Here is a 20,818-nt window from a genome sequence, read left to right as displayed (position 1 = left end):
TTATGATAGAATTTTCTGTTAAGGTAGTTAATATAATGTCACGTAAAAAATGAGCAGTAGTTCCGTCCAATTGTCTGCAAATAGTCTGCAAAGACTGGTCCACAGATTTAACATAACTAAAACAATAGTAGTCAGCAAAGAATCAACAAGATGTAAAATAGAAATTGATGGCATCAGTATTGAACAAGTAATGGAAATAAAATACCTGTGAATTACACTGTCTAGCTATGGAAACCTGGACAAAGAAGTGAGAGAACAAGTACAAAAAGCAAATAGACTGGCAGGATGCCTTAATAACACTATATGGCGAAACAGACACAGATGAAGACAAGAGAGGAAATCAAAAGTTTATAAGTCCAGTGTAAGACCAATAATGACATATCTCTCAGAAACAAGACCCGACATAGCCACAATGCAAAAGCTACTGGAAACTGCAGAGATGAGAAGACTGAGAAGAATTACAGGAAATTTGCTGATATATCGAAAAAGAAGTAAAGACATTAAAAGAAAATGTAATGTAGAGTGTATAAATGACTGGACATAAAATAGAAAAAAAGAATGGAATAACCACATAAGAAGAATGGAGGAGACCTCACAATTAAGATACCAGGCAGGGAAGACTAGAATGACGGTGTACCCATACAAGCTGCTGCTACCTGGTACACGGATGGCTCAAATATATCGGAGGGTGTGGGAGCCGGCATAGTAGGGATAAATCAAGGGATACATTTTCCGGTAAGTCTATCTAAGGATGTGACAGTTTTCCAGGCGGAAATAACTGCAATCCATCACTGCGTGGAAGAAATAGAAAGGCATAAAAGAACGTTCTGTTCAGTTGCCATCTTCACAGATAGTCAGGCAGCGCTTAAGGCACTCAATTCTGTAGAGGTCAATTCTAAGCTAGTATGGGATTAATTCTAAGCTAGTATGGGATTGCGTGTGTGCCCTAAATAAACTAGGAGACCGTAGTAAGGTTACGGTAGCCTGGGTACCGAGGCACGAGGGTCATAAGGGCAATGAAAAAGCAGATGAATTGGCCAAACAAGGCTCATCATTGCCATTCATTGGACCTGAACCCTTCTGCGGAGTTGCAAAATTAGTACCAAGAACGGCTACAAGGAAGTGGGTAGATCACAAATCTCTAGAATGGTGGAGGAATTTACCAGGACAAAGACAGGCGAAACAGTTCATTAGAGAACATGTGCCAAAATTTACGGCAGACCTAATAAGCAAAGACAGGAAAACAGTCAAGGCCATAGTAGGTTTTCTAACAGGGCACTGTAAGCTGAATACGCACTTGAAGCTGATGGGATTATCAGATGATGACCTGTGCAGATTCTGTCACCTCGAAGAAGAAACAGCAGAGCACATTCTATGTCAGTGTGACAGTCTGGCAAATGTGCGGTTCTTTGCATTAGGAGAAGAAAATCCACCGGCAAATAGCTACATGGAAGGTACAGTTTCGAAGCTACTAGACTTTATAAAAAGAGTCAGGCTAGAGAATGTTACCTAGGACTAGAGGACCACACTAGATCTGAAAAGGTCGCAGTGGAATAGGCCGAAAGGCCACCTCTCTTAATCTAATCTAATCTAAATGGATGAGACCGGTGTCGTCAAAATAGCAAGAGACAAGTCACAAATGGGCAGGAGAAGTATCGGACGACCGTGCAAAAGATACAATAGATGTATTAATCCGCCAATGAACAAGCAGAATTGCTTATAAAGAGGAAGAAGAAGAACAACAACAAAAAAATGTAGCTGAAGTAATTAACAAAAATGTTTATTGGCACTTTGTGTGTAGAATGAAGCGTTCTCTCAGAAACAACGCTTGAAGTGACCGGCGATTTTGAATATTAACTACGCGCACGAAATCATTTTTTTAAATAAAATTTGTAGTAGCTCGTCAGTAAAAAATAAGTTTTAAAGGTAAAAAGAGCAGCTTTCGTATGCAATTTTTGTGTTTTGCCGCATGTAAAGTCAGTTTCCATAAAGCTGTTAAATAAATAAACGTTGGGCGATTTTTGCTATTTTTTACGATTGTCATGTGATCAATAAAATTTATTAAGTGCTTCCATTGATCGCTCACTATAAAATTTTCATCATTAGAGCTCAATCATCAAAACCTATGACATGAAAAGTCGATTTTGAGTTTTGGCAACAAATATGGGGAATTTTAAATACGCCTAAAACTCGTGGATCGTTTTTTAGGCATATTTCTTTATTATTATATTATTATAATAATGTATTATCCTATTATACTTGATCGTTATTTATTAGAGCTTTTTATCTGCGCCCATGAACCAGTGGTGTCGCTTCTGACAACTGATTCAGATGATATGATATGGCTGTCGGTTATATTGGGCCCCTAGGGCTACGGAGTTGCAGCGTTGCCATTATCTCAGGGATATTGGTGTCTGTCTATGGTGGATATTACATGGATAGGGGTTGTTAGCTTGATGAAATTTTGATTTGCAATTATGGAAGTGGCTCCAGACTCGGCAACAATCGACAGGATATTAATACTAAAGGGCTATCCTGAGTTTTGAAAGATTATTGAGATATAGTGCTTTAATATTTAAAGGTATTAATTAGTTTGCTAATCATAGTTTTACGAAGGTATTTGGACGAAGGAAAAATCTGCCAAATTGTCTAATAATATGAATAGAGTTAAGGGGTGAGATATTAAAAAAATATATTCAAAATCCAAATATCTACAGATTATGCAGTTGACAATAGTTCTGGCACAACTTTTGCATTTTTTTAGGGTTCTGGTGAGATCAATAAAATTTATTACTTTCATTGGCCATTCGTAGTAAAATTTCAATTCTTAGTTCTGGCAACAAATATGAGGCATTTGAAATATGAATAAAAAACGCAGAATTTAATGTTTTACATTACAAACGATCGCATGTCACGGGCCGCCAAATGCCTCCAAGCAGACGGTTTTAAGTATAGTTTATAGCAGAAGTTTAATTCTTTTGAAAAACACTGATGTAAATTAAAAAAAAAGTTTAAAACGTTTTAGATCATTTGTTATGTGAAAGTTTAAATCCAGCGTTTTTTAGTCATACTTTAAATGATTCATATATATTGTTCTGAAGCTATTTTCTTGTGGCATGTTAAAGTAATTACTAGACTTCGGCAAATATGCAAATAAAAATGTAGAAAATATGCGCATAAATATGCACGTGTTTACCCGAAAATATGCAAATATTTTACAAAATATGCATACAAATAAATAAAAAAATCGTAAAATAGTAACAATTTTATTTAAAAAAAAGTGTACATAACTAAATATTTCCTACTATTCATTAAGATTTACATTTATTTTAAGTAACTACATCATTTTTAAGTATGAATAAACTTATTTAGAATTATGGTAACAATAAATGACCAAGTGGTGTTCAAAATTTTCTAACAAAAACTTGTGGCTTCTGTCTGAGTACATATATTTATATATGGAAAAACTTCGTTCAACATCAACTGATGTAACGGGAGCATTTTTCAAACTAACCAAAACATTTGGTTCGAAATTAATTGTTTCCGAAATATTTCCAGCTAGAACACTGACTACTTCAGAAAGAATATGGTAACCTTTATTTTTTTCCATAGTAGCTTCAAATTTTTTTAAAATATCTTTTCCAATATTACCTCTAACGTTCCGACAACATGACGCAAATTCTTTTATTAATGCTGTACTTTCGAACAATGACAGTTTTGGTGATTCTAACTGAGTAATTGTTTTTTGAACAAAACTAAAATTTGATTTTATAAATGAAAGTTCTTGTTGAAGCAAGTTATTCTGAAAAGTTTGTTTAGAATCCAAAAGAGATTGGGAACTTTCATCTGTTAACGTATCAATTATGTTCTTTATTTTAACAAAACGATCTGCATAAAAATTAGCTGCTTCTAACCATGTTCCCCATCGCGTTAAAATAGGTTGTGGTAGCATTTCTTTATAAAGTTGAATTCTTATAGGAGATTTAAGAAATACTTTTTTGACACTGGATATCATGGTATTTACAAGAGGAAACTTTTTTCGTATTTCCTCTGCAACTCTGTTTAATCCATGCGCTACACAAGTAACATGTATTAAATCTGGGAAAAAATATTTTTAAATTTTGTCCTGCTTTCACCATATAAGGAGCAGCATCCGATAAAATAAGTAGTAATTTATTAGAAGGAATAGTTGTCGGAAGAAAAAAAGTTGCTAATGTTTCTTGTATAAAACGCGAAATTGTTAAAGCATCTGTTTTCTCAAGTTGCTGGCATGAAATAAGATGAGATTTTGGTAAGGTATCTTCTTTAAGAACACCAATCAATAAATGAGCAATATACTTTCCTGAGGAATCAGTGGTTTCGTCTACAGATATGTAAAAATAATTATCTGCAATTTCTTCCTTAATATTAATTAACACCGACGAGTATAGCCCGTTCACATTATTTCTTCTTAGAGACCGATCACTTGGAACATTAAGTTTGCAATATTTTTTAGAAACGAACTAAAATTTACATTTGCTAATTTTGAAAGCGGTATGTTTGCAGACACTAATGCGCGACACAAGTCTTCATTAAAAGTTTCTTGCTCATCTAATTTTTTTGAAGTAGATTGGAAACATTTAGCCATTGAAGTTTGATGTTTTCCTCCTATTTTTCCTTTTTTTGCAATGTGTGAAGCAGTTCTCACATGTTGGTCTATCTGAAATTTCTTCTCACATGCTATCTATAAATAAAAATAAAAACCTTTATTTTAACCCAACCTTTAAAATATAAAAATATACAAGGTGTTTTTGGTTAATCAAATAACCGGTTTGGAAAAAAAACACTCGCTAAGTGTTTAAAATGCAGTATTAATCCACAAATTAGTTTTTGTTACTAACCATTAGTACATCATATAACTTATTTTAAAATTCAACAAAAGTTTTTTTTTTGTTAATTCAATTACAATAAAAATAATTGTGTTTTAGAATAGCTGACTTCATAAAAAAAAGTAAAGGTGAAAAATTTTTCTAAATACACACCATTGTATTGTACCATGGACAATTTTTTCTCACTAAAGGAAGCTATTTTTCATTTAAAAACAACCTACGAGTACTAAATTTCAAGTAAATACGTTTATTGGTTTTAAAGTTATTGTTGTTATTAACTAAAAGAATTTAATTTTTTTTAATTTCAACACCCTGTATCTCGAACAGTAAATAAGTTTGACCCCTCATTAACTATATCGTTTTGTTCAATTTTTCGAGAAGTATCTACAGTCAAACGTTGTAAGTGTCATTTGGAAACACCCTGTATGTATGAAATATTAGATATTTAATAGAAAATATTAGATACTTACAATTTTGCCACAGACTGAACAGTAGATTTTTCCCATATCCATAGACAGCTCTTTATAAGGTTTAATCCAAATTGAAGCAGTGGTTGTTTTAGGCATTATAAAATCACAATCTTCCTTTTTGTTACGCACAACGAGTGTTTACGCTTTAAATATCAAAACAAAAATGATTTACAAATCTGAGCATCAAATTAGAAATGTTTAGGTACCTAATTCAATAAACTGGGAGATTTTGGAAAATCCTTAAATTAGGAACAAAACTATTAGCCGTTTACCTGCTGTTAAGATACAATAAATTGTAGATAGATTTGGGGATTAGATCATAAAATGCAAATGAGCGAACCATTAGCGATTATCCAATAACTGAATGCCTCAGTGACCGAGACTTTCTAAGAATGTTGAGGGCTACTTAAATTGATCTTCTTTGAAATTGTAAATGTTTTGTACCTGTGGAGATTACGTACTTTCTTGATTAAAATGACTACAAAATTTTATATAAGAATTGAAATAAATTGGTATGTTTAAAAATTTTCAAATACAGTATAAAAATCTGAACTTTTATGCACTTTATGCAAACTTTTATACAAATATGCTAAAATATGAAATATTTGCATAAAATATGCACAATATGCAAAATATGCAATATGCATATTTTGCATAAGCAAAGTCTAGTAATTACTATTTAAATGGGAATACGCCACAATTAAAGTTTAAAGTATGTTTATTGATTTCCGAAGTGGAAATTGAAACGTCAATAAACGTACTTTAACCTTTAATTGTGGCTTATTCCATTTAAATAGTAATTACTTTAACATGCCACAAGAAAATAGCTCTCCAATTAAACCAATAGTAGCCGTTCGCAAACGATCCGGTTTGTTTTGCTTACCCTATCCCCAGCCCAGCAATTTCTGCCCAATTTTTCCCCTATAAGTGATCCCTATGTGCTGGCAATATAACCGCTATAGGCTCTCATGGCCAGTCAATGAAAGGGATAGATTGTATTGATCTCATGAGAATCATCAAAATTTTTTCTATCGGTTCTTGTGTATTGTGTGCATTTCAATGGATGAACGTGATGTTTTATCAATAAAGAATCGTTTTCTTAGATCTTGGTTACGACAGTATGCTGCTGCAGCTGCACCAGGTTCAGGAAATATTGGTTTTAAATGAATTATATCTGGAGGAATAACAGGAGGCATTGAAATATGTATAACTTTTCCCATTGAGTATGTTAACTACAGTTAGGCGAAAAATGTGACAGAAAAAAGTACGACGGAATAGTTGATTGCGGCAAGAAGACTGTCCAAAGATACGGTTTTTTTTGGTTTGTACAGCGGATTAAGTGTATTGCTATTGGGCTCTGTACCAAAAAATGCAGTCCGATTTGGTGCTTTTGAATCTTTTAAAAATCGTATAAAGAAAGCAGATGGTACTCTGCTGGTAGATTACTCTGCGGATTGGGTGCTGGTGTAAGTGAAGCAATTTTAGTTGTTACTCGCATGAAAACAATTAAAGTAAAATTTATTGTTGATCAAAGATCGGCAGAACCACGATTCAAAGGATTAATTCGTGGTGTAGGTACGATTATTAAAGAAGAAGGTTTGGGTGGTACATACAAAGGATTAACGGCGACTGTATTAAGACAAGACAATCTACACGATTTTTCATAATGGAAACTTTTAAGGATCATTACAGAGGTGAAGATATCACCGTTATAATTCCAAAACCTATTATCGGTATCTTCGGAGCCTTTGCCGGCCTTTGTTCGGTAAATGTTAACAATCCAATCGACGTCGTTAAAACAAGAATGCAAGGTTTGAAAGCAAAGAAATACAAAAACACCTGGGACTGTACACTAAGAGTTTTTACAAATGAAGGTCCAAAAGCGTTCTATAAGGGTCTCGTACCAAGACTAAGCAGGGTTTGTCTTGATGTGGCCATAACCTTAATGATATATGACAGTATTATGGAACTCTTTACTAAATTTTAGTAAAGAGGTAATTTGAACAGCAGTAGGTTAAAAATTGATTTTCAAATATATAATATTAACAGGTTTTAGTGAGGAATATTTGTTTTTTACAAAAAATTGTGGCAAATTTATCTTATTTTTTTCTACCGCGTCCAGATTATTGGTAAATCGGTTTTTTTGCGTTTTTACCCCCCTATGAGGGGGTTTTAGGAGTAAGTCCGGGAGTAAACTTGGTAAACTTTTTTGCAACTTTTTGCGGTTCTAAAATTAATATTCTCGGCAAACTTCAGCTTGTTCGGTTATTTTTTAGAGCTTCAGTGGCATTTTTGTCTATGAAGACTGGAGTATTAGGTGTTTACAGTTTTCGATGCAACAAATTAGAAAATCAACACTCCCAGATCGTTACTTTAAAGCTTTTAACGTCTTTTATCAGATAATTATCTGAAATTTCGTTTCAAATGCTTTTAAAATCAAATTGTTAATAATATAAATATCCACCGAAACCACTGCACCACACACAGAGGTTTTATTTATTGAGATCCATGAAAACCAAAAAACTTGTCAGATACTTGGCCGGATCAAATGTCCGAAGAAATAACTTCCTGGACTATAATGGATAAATAACAAATAAATCTGACAACTATGTTTTAGTTTATATCTTTACGGTGCACTCGAATGAATTCTTACTGGTATTTAATTGTACAACAAGAGTTCAAGACTTCTAGTTGAAAGTACGTTTATTTCGATTTCAATAAAACTTTTTAGTAAAAAGTGAACTGTGTACGATCAAAATGTCTCAATTCGCTATACTCGTACTTATCCTTTTGTAAAAACATATCTTTTGTCCGCGATGCACTTCCAGAATTCCGGAGATCTTCTCCAGTAAAACCTTGCAAAGATTCTTATTACGCTCGAACTCACCCATACGAAGTCTTTCACGAGTTACCCTGCAAGGATTCGAAAGTTTCGCAACAGTTTCTCGTGCACAAATTGTCGCTCATTGTCAGGATACACGCCACCGTTCAGGATAATGCAAATATCCTTGATTTAACTTCAACAATAAGACAGTTTCCTTCGAGACTCGAAACACGTTGGTTTCCACGGCGAAATTGTGGAATAAAGAGCCTCTTAGGGTGTCCTTCAGACGACTCCAATTATAAATGCACCCCCTGTACGGGATTCCCTTGCTTTTAGTGCCTGTTGTGTCTATAATGTGGCATGTGACAGTACTGCAAATGCGTCGGAATTTTTTAGTCCTCTGAGATTAAAACTAGGGAAAATGTATTCGCTGGGGACGTTTAGGTGACAATAGCATAAAGTGACGACTGTATTTTAGGAAGGTTGTAGAAATAAATTGATAATTACCATTATCTGTTAAATATTAAAACTAAAAACTGCTTTATTATTAATCCGGGTTTGTATATTATTTATTTAAACCATTGTATTATTGTTACAAACATCTTATGCATTCGTGTATATTGGGTAGGCTCACAGGCTATAAACGCATATGGAAAATATATACTGAAGATATGATCTATGTCAAATGCGACAACCAACTTAACTCCTATTTTGGTATTCTACCAGGACAAAACTGGTCCATATTTTATTTATATTTATTCATATCGTGTCGATAAACAGGAAAAGAGGGGAGCTGGTTTATTTTACGAGTATTGTTGTTAAAAATAAACTAATTATTTATGAACTTGTCTACAGGTGGATGTTTTCCAAACTTTTCTCGTTCGAAAACGTGTTTAAATATAATATTTCTTTAATTCCAGTTTAAATCATGTTGTTTTCTATCAATTTTCTATCAAATGCTTTTTGTAACTCTGTAACTTTACTTACTTTAATCTTATAAACTGTGTGTCAGCTGCTCAGCTGTGTTTATTTGACCATTTTATCCCAAATGTATTTTAGTCCTTACTGTAGTGTTAATTTTTCCTTTGTCTGTTGCAACATCTTAATCTATTCGTCTTTGTCTATTGTCTTCTTTGTTTTAATGTGTGACGTTCAGTCCATTTAAACCTTTCACCATCTCATATTTGCGATTATTTCTTTTTATCTTGCCGAGAGTTGGTTTAAAGGATACAAATTGCACCATTGTTAGTTTTCTTTATTGGTAATTCTTAGCCTGTATTTCTCGTAGTATCAAACATTTTTGATCTATTGCTTCTTCTCTGTCTTAACTCACAACGACAAATGAATTTTGTTGATGTGGAAATACTTCATTCTCTAACATAGTTTCTAATTTTGTATGTCTCTTAGTGGCAAACATACTTGCATTAGATTTTTAGCTTTTCCTAGCTTATATTAAGCTGCTGTGTTTCTGTAAATAGAATTGACTTTTTAGCTGCAGTGTAGAGTGCTCCTTTAGAGCATAGGCGCAAAATTTCGAGCCAATGCTTTTTAAATGCATTCATTTTTTTGTCGAATCCTAAGAAAACTAATAAATATTTTTGAAAAATTTAAACGCAGAACAGAAGACTACATTATTATCGAGGTCCGAAAGTCCCTTAGAATAAACGAAAAGTTTCTTTTGAATAAGATATTTGACATTAAAAATCACACTTAATTTTCTCTTTTTTTTCACCCCTGTAACTTACTAAAATAAACATTATAGAAGTTTTCAGGAACTTTCAGCCCTCGGTAATAATGTAATCTTTCATTCTGCGTTTAAATTTTTCAAAAATACTTATTAGTTTTCTCAGGTTTCGAAAAAAATGAACGCATTTAAAAAGCATTGGCTCGAAATTTTGCGCCTACACTTTTAATCTTTGAAATGTAAGAAAACTCGGGTCCTTCACATTCTTACCTTCTATTTACTAATTACGAACATACCTAACTGTGACAGTGGGCTAAAACCCCATCCAAAATTGCAAAGGTAAAATCAAGGGTAAAAAATCTATGGGAAGACGAATAATTTCCTGGCTAAGAAACCTAAGATAGTGTTATAGTTGCAGCTCAGTAGATCTTTACAGAGCAGCCGCCAATAAGGTACGGACAGCTGTGATGATAGCCAACTTCCGATAGGAGAGAGAACTACAAAAAGAAGAAGTTAAATTTATTTGGAGTTATTGTTTCTATTGTACGTATTTCTTATTGTAACCAGATAAATGTAGCTTTCTATCTATTCAAAGGTCTTATTCATTGTATAGGTTATACACAATATAAATTATGTTCTGTTAAGTTAAGAAATCTTCTGTCTTCATAAATTATTGTATATGGATTGTACTGTCTGTATAATATAGCAATACAGTAGTAGAAACTGGAAACCAGAAAATCAGTACAAATATTACTACAAAAATATAAATTTCATTTCCTGCTAGTCAATAACTGTTGTACCACATAAAACCAAAAAAACCGAAACAAAAAGAAACAACACAGCTTTTAGAGACCTGCCTATTGATAAACCTAATAAGTTAGTGCCGAAGATACGATTTTTTTTTGTTAAGCGTTCCGTTTCTGTATCAACGAAACGTCAACTTTTTATTAAACATCACAAAGATTTAAATTTAGTTCAAATTATAACAATAACTTTGTATAACGATCTAATACTTTCAACGGAGCTTTAACTTTTACTTCACTTTTTAATATTCTCGTCAGTATATCCGCGGAAAGATTTGTTATTCTCGAATGTGTTGTGAAAACATAGAATCACGGTCTACTGTGATGTCGGGATTTAAATTGGCTGCAACACGTTTACTTAGACGTGTTCTCTTTGACTTGACACGTGTTGAATCGTTATCAAAATATTTGCCTTCTCTTTCTCGGACCTTTTTCCGTATTTTAGAAGGCGTTAAGTGATATACGATGCGTGGCGGTAGACTCTAAGAAGATGTGAAAAGGTTGTTCCCTGTGTTTTTGTTGGTTTTGCCAAAGTTTGTTTGGAAAATGGTAATTTCTAGCCACGCGTAGGTGTTTCTTTACGGTCTTCTTTGTTTTAAAAACGACGACTGTGATTTAATACTCCAGGAAAATAAGGTTAACAATATTAACGACATTGCAATAGCCAGGTATTGGACGAGTTTTTCCGTTAATATATTATCAATATTAAAATATTAAACAAACTTACGTTTTCTGCAGAAATTTCGGCATGGTTTTTTAATTATTAATTTTCTTATTGAAATATTGATTTCCTATAATTTTCGCTTAATATCAATTTTGTGTAATAACATAAATGACATAAAATAATGAAGATCAATAAAAATCTTACAATTTTTACACAAATGTGTAAACAGAAAACTGTAAACGAAAACTACTGGGATGATAATGTAAAAATAGGGATTGTTTTTTAAATCGGAAGTTAATTTGTTTATATTGTCAAATGCCAGGCGTTTGCAAAGTACCCAGAAAAAGATACTTTCCTGGACTTGTAACAAAAATCTGTATGTGTAATGTAATAAAAGTATTTGGGCTAATGTAACAAATTACAACAGAACGCCAATGTAACAAAAAACAAATAAATTAAGGCTGGCTAGCAGAAGGAGCCGGAGAGTCACTACTTGACACTCAAAAGAGGATTCGGCCAATTTGCATGTCCTACGGAGACCGTAAAATGAGAAAATGAATGACAAATAATAAAAATATATATGAATAATGTAAATGAAAGTGATAAACTATGGCAGTTGCTAATTGAAATATTTAGTTTTCACCACAAATTTAGTATCTAACCAAATATATACAGTCTAATTGTTTATAGCTACCCACCACCATTTATGTACAGTTAACCTAGTTACTTATATACAAAAATTCCTTGGTTATATACAATTGATCCCTGATGATCTGAATTTACAAATAATAAAATATAAGAGAAATTTAGTGACTCTACCTAAAAAGGTAATTTGCTTGCCTACTAGAGATGTAACTCTGTACTTCGGCTTTCAATTTAATGTCCTAATTAAGTAATAAGGACACTATCCTGATGGGACAGATATCCAAGGTTTAAATATATAATAATAAAATATCGATAACAAACTCTCTGATTAAATATGTACACATAAAACCGTACAACAGAGTTGATAAGGAGGATTTAAAACCTCAACCTGTAGTTGACAATTAGTCCTTAAATGTTCTTTATTATTAGTTGAAATAGTAGGATTTAAAGTTAAACAAAAAATATTATACAAAGATTATTAAAATTGATAAATAAATCTTAATACAAATTAGCGGTCTTCCACACTATAAATGAGCGAAGTCTTTCCGGCTGGTTCCCTGAAGTTGTCCGGGAAGTCTTATATGAGATCTGGAACTCTGATGAAAGATCTAAGGGTGACGGTAAAGGTGCAAACCCAGTAGAGAACAACTCAATTCCTTTTTGTATTCAATAAACCCCAACAAAAATAAAAATTAAGAATACTTGACCACGGTTTTTTTTAACTTCTTTAGTAGACTAAAAAGAACATTTTGTGTTAGAATTCCTTCTTACTCTTAATAAAAAGTAGAGAAAAACACAAGATATATTAACCTTGAAAGAAATTACAAAAAGTTACACGGGACCTTCGAATGGTTTGACAATATTTTGTGTAAAATGGATTGATTAAATAGATAATTTTAACGAAAAGCATGCTATGCTTTATTTTAAAAATTGAGAACAGTGCTTTCCGTAAATTTATGTGCCTTCAAAATTAGGATATAATTACCTAATTTGACCAATAGATGGCAGATATTATTGGACAGATCAAAATATTAAACTGTCAACTTCATAAAACTAAAATTTGAAGTCGCCATGTTATTTAATATTTGTTTGACAGCTGTCAATAGTGAATTTCATCAGTATCAGCTATTCTGATACTTACACAGCTTTGATAACATTTAGAGATAGTTTTTGGTAAGGTTTTCATAGCAAAAAGCATAATTTTTGGATCTGCATCGATTAATAGAAATTTAGTTCATGTATTAAAAGGTGCAATAGTCAAAATCACGAAGAGAAAGGCTAAAATCGGCTCCATAGAAGACACAGACCGCTAATGATGAACCTAAAGAAAAAATTGCCACCATTAGCGAAGAGACATCAGCAAATACCATACTAGGTATGGTACACCATTCAAAATTAAGTATGAGATGAGCTGAAATGAAGGTGAGGAACTGAAAAAGTAAAACACAAAACAAAAGTGAATGGAGAAATATTATTCAGCTGGTCCTTCAGAGCAGTTACGAACTTGGTACAGTAGACTCCCTCTATAACGAGAACTGAAATGGCAAACTAATTACCTCTTTATAAGCCGATCTCGTTATATCAGACAACAATAATACCGTGAATATTATATGAATATGTAGTTTTCTAAAACATTAACTTACTATAGCGAAGCCATTCGGAGCAATAAGATGCTAATAAATATTGTTTGAATGGCGTTTTTGAAAAAAAGTTGTTTACTTTTATTGTCAATGAATTACGTTAAAACAAAAAAGAGTTGTTTATTTTTATTGTCAATGATATACGTTAAAACAAAAAATCTGTACCTACATTTTTTTTAACTACATAATGTATAAAGGGTATTTTAAAGGAAAATAATAAACTATTGCTTCTGCAATTGGAAGAAGTCTGTCATTTTTGACTGCTTTAAATTGTCCAGTATCATTGTATCTATCATATTTTCTAAAGATGTGAAACAGTTGTATTTATTGTAAAGAAGTTTATTGCAGGCGGCAGTTAAATTTATTGCGGTGCAGTTAAAAAGGGGCTATTAGGGGCTAAAAGGAGCGGTTATTTATAACCACGGCTGGGTCAAAAACGTAAAAAAACACGTTTTTCAATCTTATTTTCTCTCGTTATAACCAAATTTGCCTCGCTATAGAGGGTTAAGGTTCAATAGAAATTTCACGGGACATCTAATGTACCTCGTTATAAGCGAAACCTCGTAATAACCGTGTACGTTATAGAGGGAGTATACTGTATATACTTTGTAAGTTTGAGTTTTGATTAAAATCATTGTAATTCTTTAATCTTTTGAAGGTTGTTTTATAAAAATTCTCTTTAACGGTCTTCTGTACATATTAATAAATAAATAATATCCTGGCATGGTTAAAAAAAAGTTATTGATATAGTTAGATATTTTTTATACAATTAATAAATTGTATATCTTTTGTCGGCTGATATTGTGCTGTCATTACCTAAAAATTGTTTAATTGAAACACGAAAAATGAATTAACCAATCTGGTTACTATCACCTCCTTTTCTCAGACGGCTTGAGACAGATAATGAATGTCCCTACATTTGACTCTATCAACCCAATGACGATAAGATGATTAGTTATCACAACTGGGCCGTATCGTGAGGGTTAAATACGGTAATGAATCACATTCCAGATATCTGTGACAGGTCGTATTACATGGATATGCTAATGAGGTATAACGAATGTGTTACCGAAAGAGATAGTTGGAAATAGAGAGGAGACATGGGAAATAATAATGATATTATTGTCGTAGTACAACATTTTGGGAGTTTCATTTATCAACTGAATCGGTTTGTTCAATTAAATAATCTGCTCTAGTTGATGTATAAATCATTAGTGACATATGTAGTTTTTGGTAATGATATTATGTTTAGGTAATTATAAAATATTGAATCAATTTTGACTTACACCTGTGTATGGGATATTTGTTTCGCTGCACAGAATTTAAGTCGTTAAATAAAAACTCCAGATGTTCTTTTTCCCTGAAAATACCATCATAATTCCGTTTACTATTCACTCACTTAATACGTAATGTTTACAACAGAAAATTGCCAGAATTTCCCGATATTCCTATTTATAAGCGAACACGTATTCGATGTCCTCTTTTGATCTTCGAATGAATTTTGTTAGTGGAACGCGCACTTTGATCATGTGTGTAAAGACCAAGACGCTTTAATTTGTAATAAATATTTATTTGGTCTTTAAACTTTCAAAAAGGTTCCTTGTGTAAACCGTTTTTCGTTTTATTGGGTCGGGAATTAATAATGGACAAGCGTTCTAAAAAAAACTAATGCATTTTAAGATGGTAGATAACAAAAGGAAAGATAAATAGCTTTTAAAAAGTGATTTTTGAATTTTTTTTATGCGTCAATCGTTGCTTAACGCAATAACGAGGAAACAATAATATACAAGTATTATTCGATAAATCGATTGCTTAACAGAGTATTCAGATCTAGAATCCGGACTGGTATAGTCGGACAATTTTCAATTAAAAGTGACTAATCTACAAATTGAACTAAACGGTAGCGGCAACTATGTAAAATATCAGCAGTAAATTCTTACCGGGGTCATTTTTATTGTGTATGCTTCGCCAATGTTAATAAGAGAAAAAGTAAGAAAATTTGCCCCCGTAACAATATAAATTGGTGCGATTCACGAGAGTATAGTGAGACAAGTTCATTGAATAATTTTAAAGATCGGTAAACTTATCAATATTTTGCTGGTCTATATATATTTACGTTCTTAGAAAGAATGAGAATGAGAGAAATATGATATTTTAGTTTATTCAATCAACAGTTCTTATGTACATAGGCGTAGTGTGTTCTATTTCTTGGGAATATATTTATTAAATAAACTTTATTATTAACCTAAAATAGTTTTGTTTGTCATTTATTCTGTCAGTTTTGAATCACGATGGAGGAATGCAGCGTATATCCTATATTGAAAAAGTTTAGACTATGAATTCATACACATTATCAGTTCATCTGAATGAGCTTACATCCATAGAGAAAATTGCAAAGCCTAACTTACAAAGGTATTCAGCTCTAAAAAGATGAAAGTGAAGCAAAAGTTAACTCAGAAACCACGAAAAAACAGAAGTTTATAAACAGTTGTGTAAAAAACAGAATACTTTCTAACATGGAGGTCAAACAGAATTCCAAAAATCACTGATATTATGTTTAGTCGTTAATAAGCTTTATATTTCACTTTAGGTAGCATTATTTGACCACGTTATATAAAATCATCAAGCTAACATTTTAAAGATGTCTCAGCGAAAGAGGAAGCCACAGGTCGCTGCTTACAAATATGTATCTACTTTATTCCGAGCCCAAACGATCAAGAGTGGCATCAACAACCAAAGCGGTAATTTTAAAAAGTGAACATAGCGGTGTGTTACTACTAGTAGTGTTGACAACATTCAATGAAGTATGCAAATCTTTAAACATCTATCATTAAATTTGATATCAACATAATAATACTAAGTCAGGAAAGTTTGTGCTGACATGAAACTTTAGAATTACTTGGATATAAATAGATGCAGCAAGTTTTTATCCTTGATGATTACAAATTTGATGTCAAAGTTGAAAAATTCAAAATGACTAATCCAATACGATGGACCAAATTTCATAAAATTTGAATTAATTGGACATAAATCGGTACTGGAAGGTTTTTGACGTATGAAATCAAAATTTATGAATTATAATATCAAAATTTACATATTCTTAACGACAGATCCTAAATGGCGAACGAAATTTATAAAAATTTTAAAGAATTAGACATATCAGTGTGCCATAAGGTTTTTGACTTTTCTGAATATGAATTTAATATCCAACAAAATTTTAAAATCCTCGATCCAAAATGTTTCAGTAGTAATATTAACATGTGTAATACAAAATATTTAGCAAACTATTTATAAAATTTTTAACAAGTGTAATAATTCTTTGTCAGTCTAAGAAATTGCAATCATCAATAAATATAATTTATATACGAATAAATTTTCTTCCATTCGATGGCTCTATAGCTCAATTCGAGTCCTGATATCTTTCAGCAAACCCCTCTATTCGGTAAGGTCTCTAGCCGTTTTCCTCCATGATCGACTGCCATGTCAAATGAATACATTTATTTATGTAAAGCATTAAAACTATTACAATCGTATACCCATCAAGACTTAAATTGTGACAAGCTTTACAACAACTCGGCATTGGTCCATACCTTTTAGGAATAATCACAGAAGTATACAGGGATAACACTACTTATCTCAACATCGGAAATAGACCATCAGAGCCAATAAAAGTAACTAAAGGAATAAGACAAGGATGCAGTATCTCATCCTTACTGTTTAATTTATATATTGAGGCACCCTTCAAAATTGGAAAAACCACTGCCAGAGAATGGGAATCCCCATAGGAAATGACGTACTGTTCTCTCTGAACTTTGCGGATGATAAAGTCGTCCTAGCTCAAGATTTTTATGATCTAGAATTTATGATAAATCGTCTATACAGAGATTATGTAAAATAGTGGTTACAAGTCGGCATGAAGAAAACAGAATATTTAATTATCAATTCGGATGCAAGGTTTGAAGTGTTGATAGACGAAAACGTGGAAAAGTGGAAAAATTTAAATATTTAGGTGCACTCATTGATAAGAATGGCTTGGCAGAAACCCAAATTAAAAACCGAATTAATCAGGGACTTAAAATTATAGGATGTCTGAACTCCTTATGGTGGGATCGCATCATTTCCAAAAGGAACGAAAAAAGAATAGGACAAACCATGGTTGAATTAGTTCTTTGTTATGGTTTTGAAGTATGGGCAATTAATGCAGACCTGAAGAGAAGATTGTTGGCAGTCGAAATGGATTATTTGAGAAGAAGTGCTAGAACATCAAGGCTGTAAAGGAATTCCAACGAATCTATAAGAAATAACATGAATGCTACAGAAACGGTCATTGACAGAATAGAAAGAAGAGGTTTAAAATGGTTTGGACACCTATTGAGAATGCCTGACGAACGTTGGCCCCAAAAACTTCACAGATGGAAGCCCCCTGGAAGAAGAAAAAGAGGTAGACCTCGACGCTCATGGAATGAAGGAATTAGAAGAGCAATGGAATCGAGAGGTTTGGAGGAGGAGCATGCTATCATCGTCAGTGTCTAAAGCAACCGGAAGGGGGGCCCAAGAAAGCTCTCGTTTCTTAAAATAAGCTTTTTCTGATAGTTTGCCTATTGGTAATAATGCTGCTGCAATTATATCAGGACCATGGATCAGTAACCGATGAACTTCGGTGGGTATATTGTACTAGGTGTATAGTTGAACAAAGTACCTGGCTATTTCTCTATCTTCCGAAATTTCTTCATCAATTTATTTATTTATTATTTTTTCTATATCAATTTCTTCACTCGAAATTATTGGTAAAAGAATATAAAAATGATGGATCAGTTTTTCGTTGATCTCAAGTAAACGAGCTGATAATATATTCGTATTCTTAAAGAAACGTCGAGAACTGTTTTCATCAATACTACTGTCAAAACCGGGTTTTGGCATGTCTATGAGAAGTTTCAATTCTTTTTTGAATCCATCCTATATCACAAGTTTTTTTTTTCGTTTCACATCTTTGTCTTCAGCTTTGTGCGCTTGTTCTTTTTGTGTGCCACTTTGATAGTATTTATGTATGCAACATTCAAATCACAAGAACATCAACAGAACAAGGTTCCTTGATAACATCGATGAAGACACGAGAAATGTGGGAATACGTGCTGAGGAAGGCGATGGATAGGGACAACTGGAGAGAAATTCTTGAGGAGGCTAGAATTGTAAAACCAGAATGATAATGGTGATGATAAATATTGGCACCTTAACATTTAATCTTCAAAATGTATTCATTACCGGAGTAGTGGTTAGTAGTACGGGTTCCCAAGTTATTTTGAACGTCAATTAGCTAGACTTTATAGAAATATTGGACATTTAGCCTAATGCGACCTAATACATAAATTTTTGATTTGAATTTTTTTGTCTAAAACTCGCTAAAGAGTTTCAGCTTGCTTTATACACTTTTATATTGTTCTCTTCGAAAAGCTGAATTATACGAATAAAATTCTGATATTTACAACTGTAACCTCAACATACAATAAACTTTTAAAAAAGTTAATAAAACAAGGCATTTGTTTCCTCCTCATTGTCCTAAAACAAGGATAAACCGAGAGAATTAATAGAGGTTTTGGTATAATCAAAACATCATCAATTCTTATTCAACTTGCGAGTCGCATAGTAGCATTTTGCATAATCGCGCTCGTTTTTTAATGAACTGCCACCGAGACACCGTCCTCGTTCCTGCTGCTGCTGCTGTCACGGCAGGAAATGAGAAAATAAGTCAACAAAGTTGTCAACTGCTCGCTGAGGTGCTCCTCCCGCTGTCGCGCCAATTTACTTTAAACGTATGAAAATATTTTACGGTTAATTCAAATCTAAACAAAAAACGTGTAATGGGTGACATTTTTATAACATAACTCGTGTAAAGAATTTTTATACGATTAATATTTTAAAAATATATGTATATTGGGAGATAATGATAAGCCTTGTTGATGTTAAATCGGGGCAATAAGAGTTTAAGCAGTTTTAAAAATGTGTTTGTAGTTGAAACATGTAAATGTTGTTCTACATAGTTGAGCTTCTATCTATCCAAAAATCTCCACTCTGTGAGACTTTTCTAAATCTGTTATAATAATTTTACTGGGTTATAACAAGTTGACAATTTTACATTAAAGATTTTTATTCATTTGTACATAAAGTTGAACCCATAAAACCAAGCTACTATGAAAACATTAATATTATCTATAATATCTTGAGAATTTTCTTAGAAAATTGACCTGGCTCTATATACAGATGTGTTTAACGTGCTACCGCTTTAACGCACATACTGCTTCTCAAATTATGGCTCCGCTTCCTATAGATAGGGTACAGAATACTCGTGTTTTTAGTAAAACCGGTGTAGCATTGTTTGTCTGCATGGCTACCAAAGCCATACATATTTAATTGGTCAGTGATCTGACCACTAATTCATTTCTAGCATCTCTAAAGGCTCCCCCAAACCAACGCGGAAAATTCGCATTACCTGCGGAATTCCGTACCGCATACGATTCGCATTGAATTGTTTCCACTGTGGTAAGTGTACAAGTTCAGACAAGTACGATTTTCGTCGTTCGGGCATGCGTTTTGTCTGCGTATTTATTCGTCCGGAATCTTAGTTCGCACTCGACAGCGTTTTTATCAGTTTCGCAGTGGTTTCGCATGTGAAAAAATTGAAAATGGAGAGAATTATTGAGTTGGTTCAAAAGTATCCTATTCTCTATGACCTTTCTCATGAAGATTATAAAAATGTAAGGAAAAAGGACAAGATTTGGACTAGAATAGGAGAAGAAATAGGCGAAAATGGTGAGTAGTTTTACGATTTGTATTGGTTTATTTTTCTACATCTAAGACTAAAGAAAAGCAGAGGCCTAAACAATACTATATTTACTGCAAGAAGAGTCCATTATTTTCATCGTGAACAATCTATTCATAGTCCTGAATTAAAATACGTGGCAAATTTTTCTCGAACAGAAAATTCCAGTCTTGCAGCTCTCCTTGGGTCATTGTCCAAATTTTGAAATGCTCCAAGTTCAGGCTCTGGTGGATCTAAAAGTTCTATGAATCTATCATCACATTTTTTTGTCCTTAGAAAATTATGCAAAATACATGCAGTTTTCACAATGAGAATACTAGTATCAATTTTTGTTTCCATTGGTCTGTAGAATATACGCCATTTTTGTGCCAATATTCCGAAAGCGTTTTCTACTACTCTTCTC

The 20,818-nt window shown here is 32.8% G+C and overlaps 1 protein-coding gene and 1 pseudogene across 2 annotated transcripts in view; both read left to right on the top strand.

Moving 5' to 3' along the window:
• The window catches only part of unc-5, a 912,443-nt gene that overhangs the window by 698,376 nt on the left and 193,249 nt on the right, over positions 1-20,818 (top strand). The window lies entirely within an intron of this gene.
• On the top strand, positions 6,398-7,325 carry LOC140437925 (putative tricarboxylate transport protein, mitochondrial; annotated as a pseudogene).

The sequence above is a fragment of the Diabrotica undecimpunctata genome, chromosome 3 (assembly GCF_040954645.1).
Source record: "Diabrotica undecimpunctata isolate CICGRU chromosome 3, icDiaUnde3, whole genome shotgun sequence".
Taxonomy (NCBI): Eukaryota; Metazoa; Arthropoda; class Insecta; order Coleoptera; family Chrysomelidae; genus Diabrotica; species Diabrotica undecimpunctata.
This window is presented reverse-complemented; position numbering and strand designations above follow the sequence as displayed.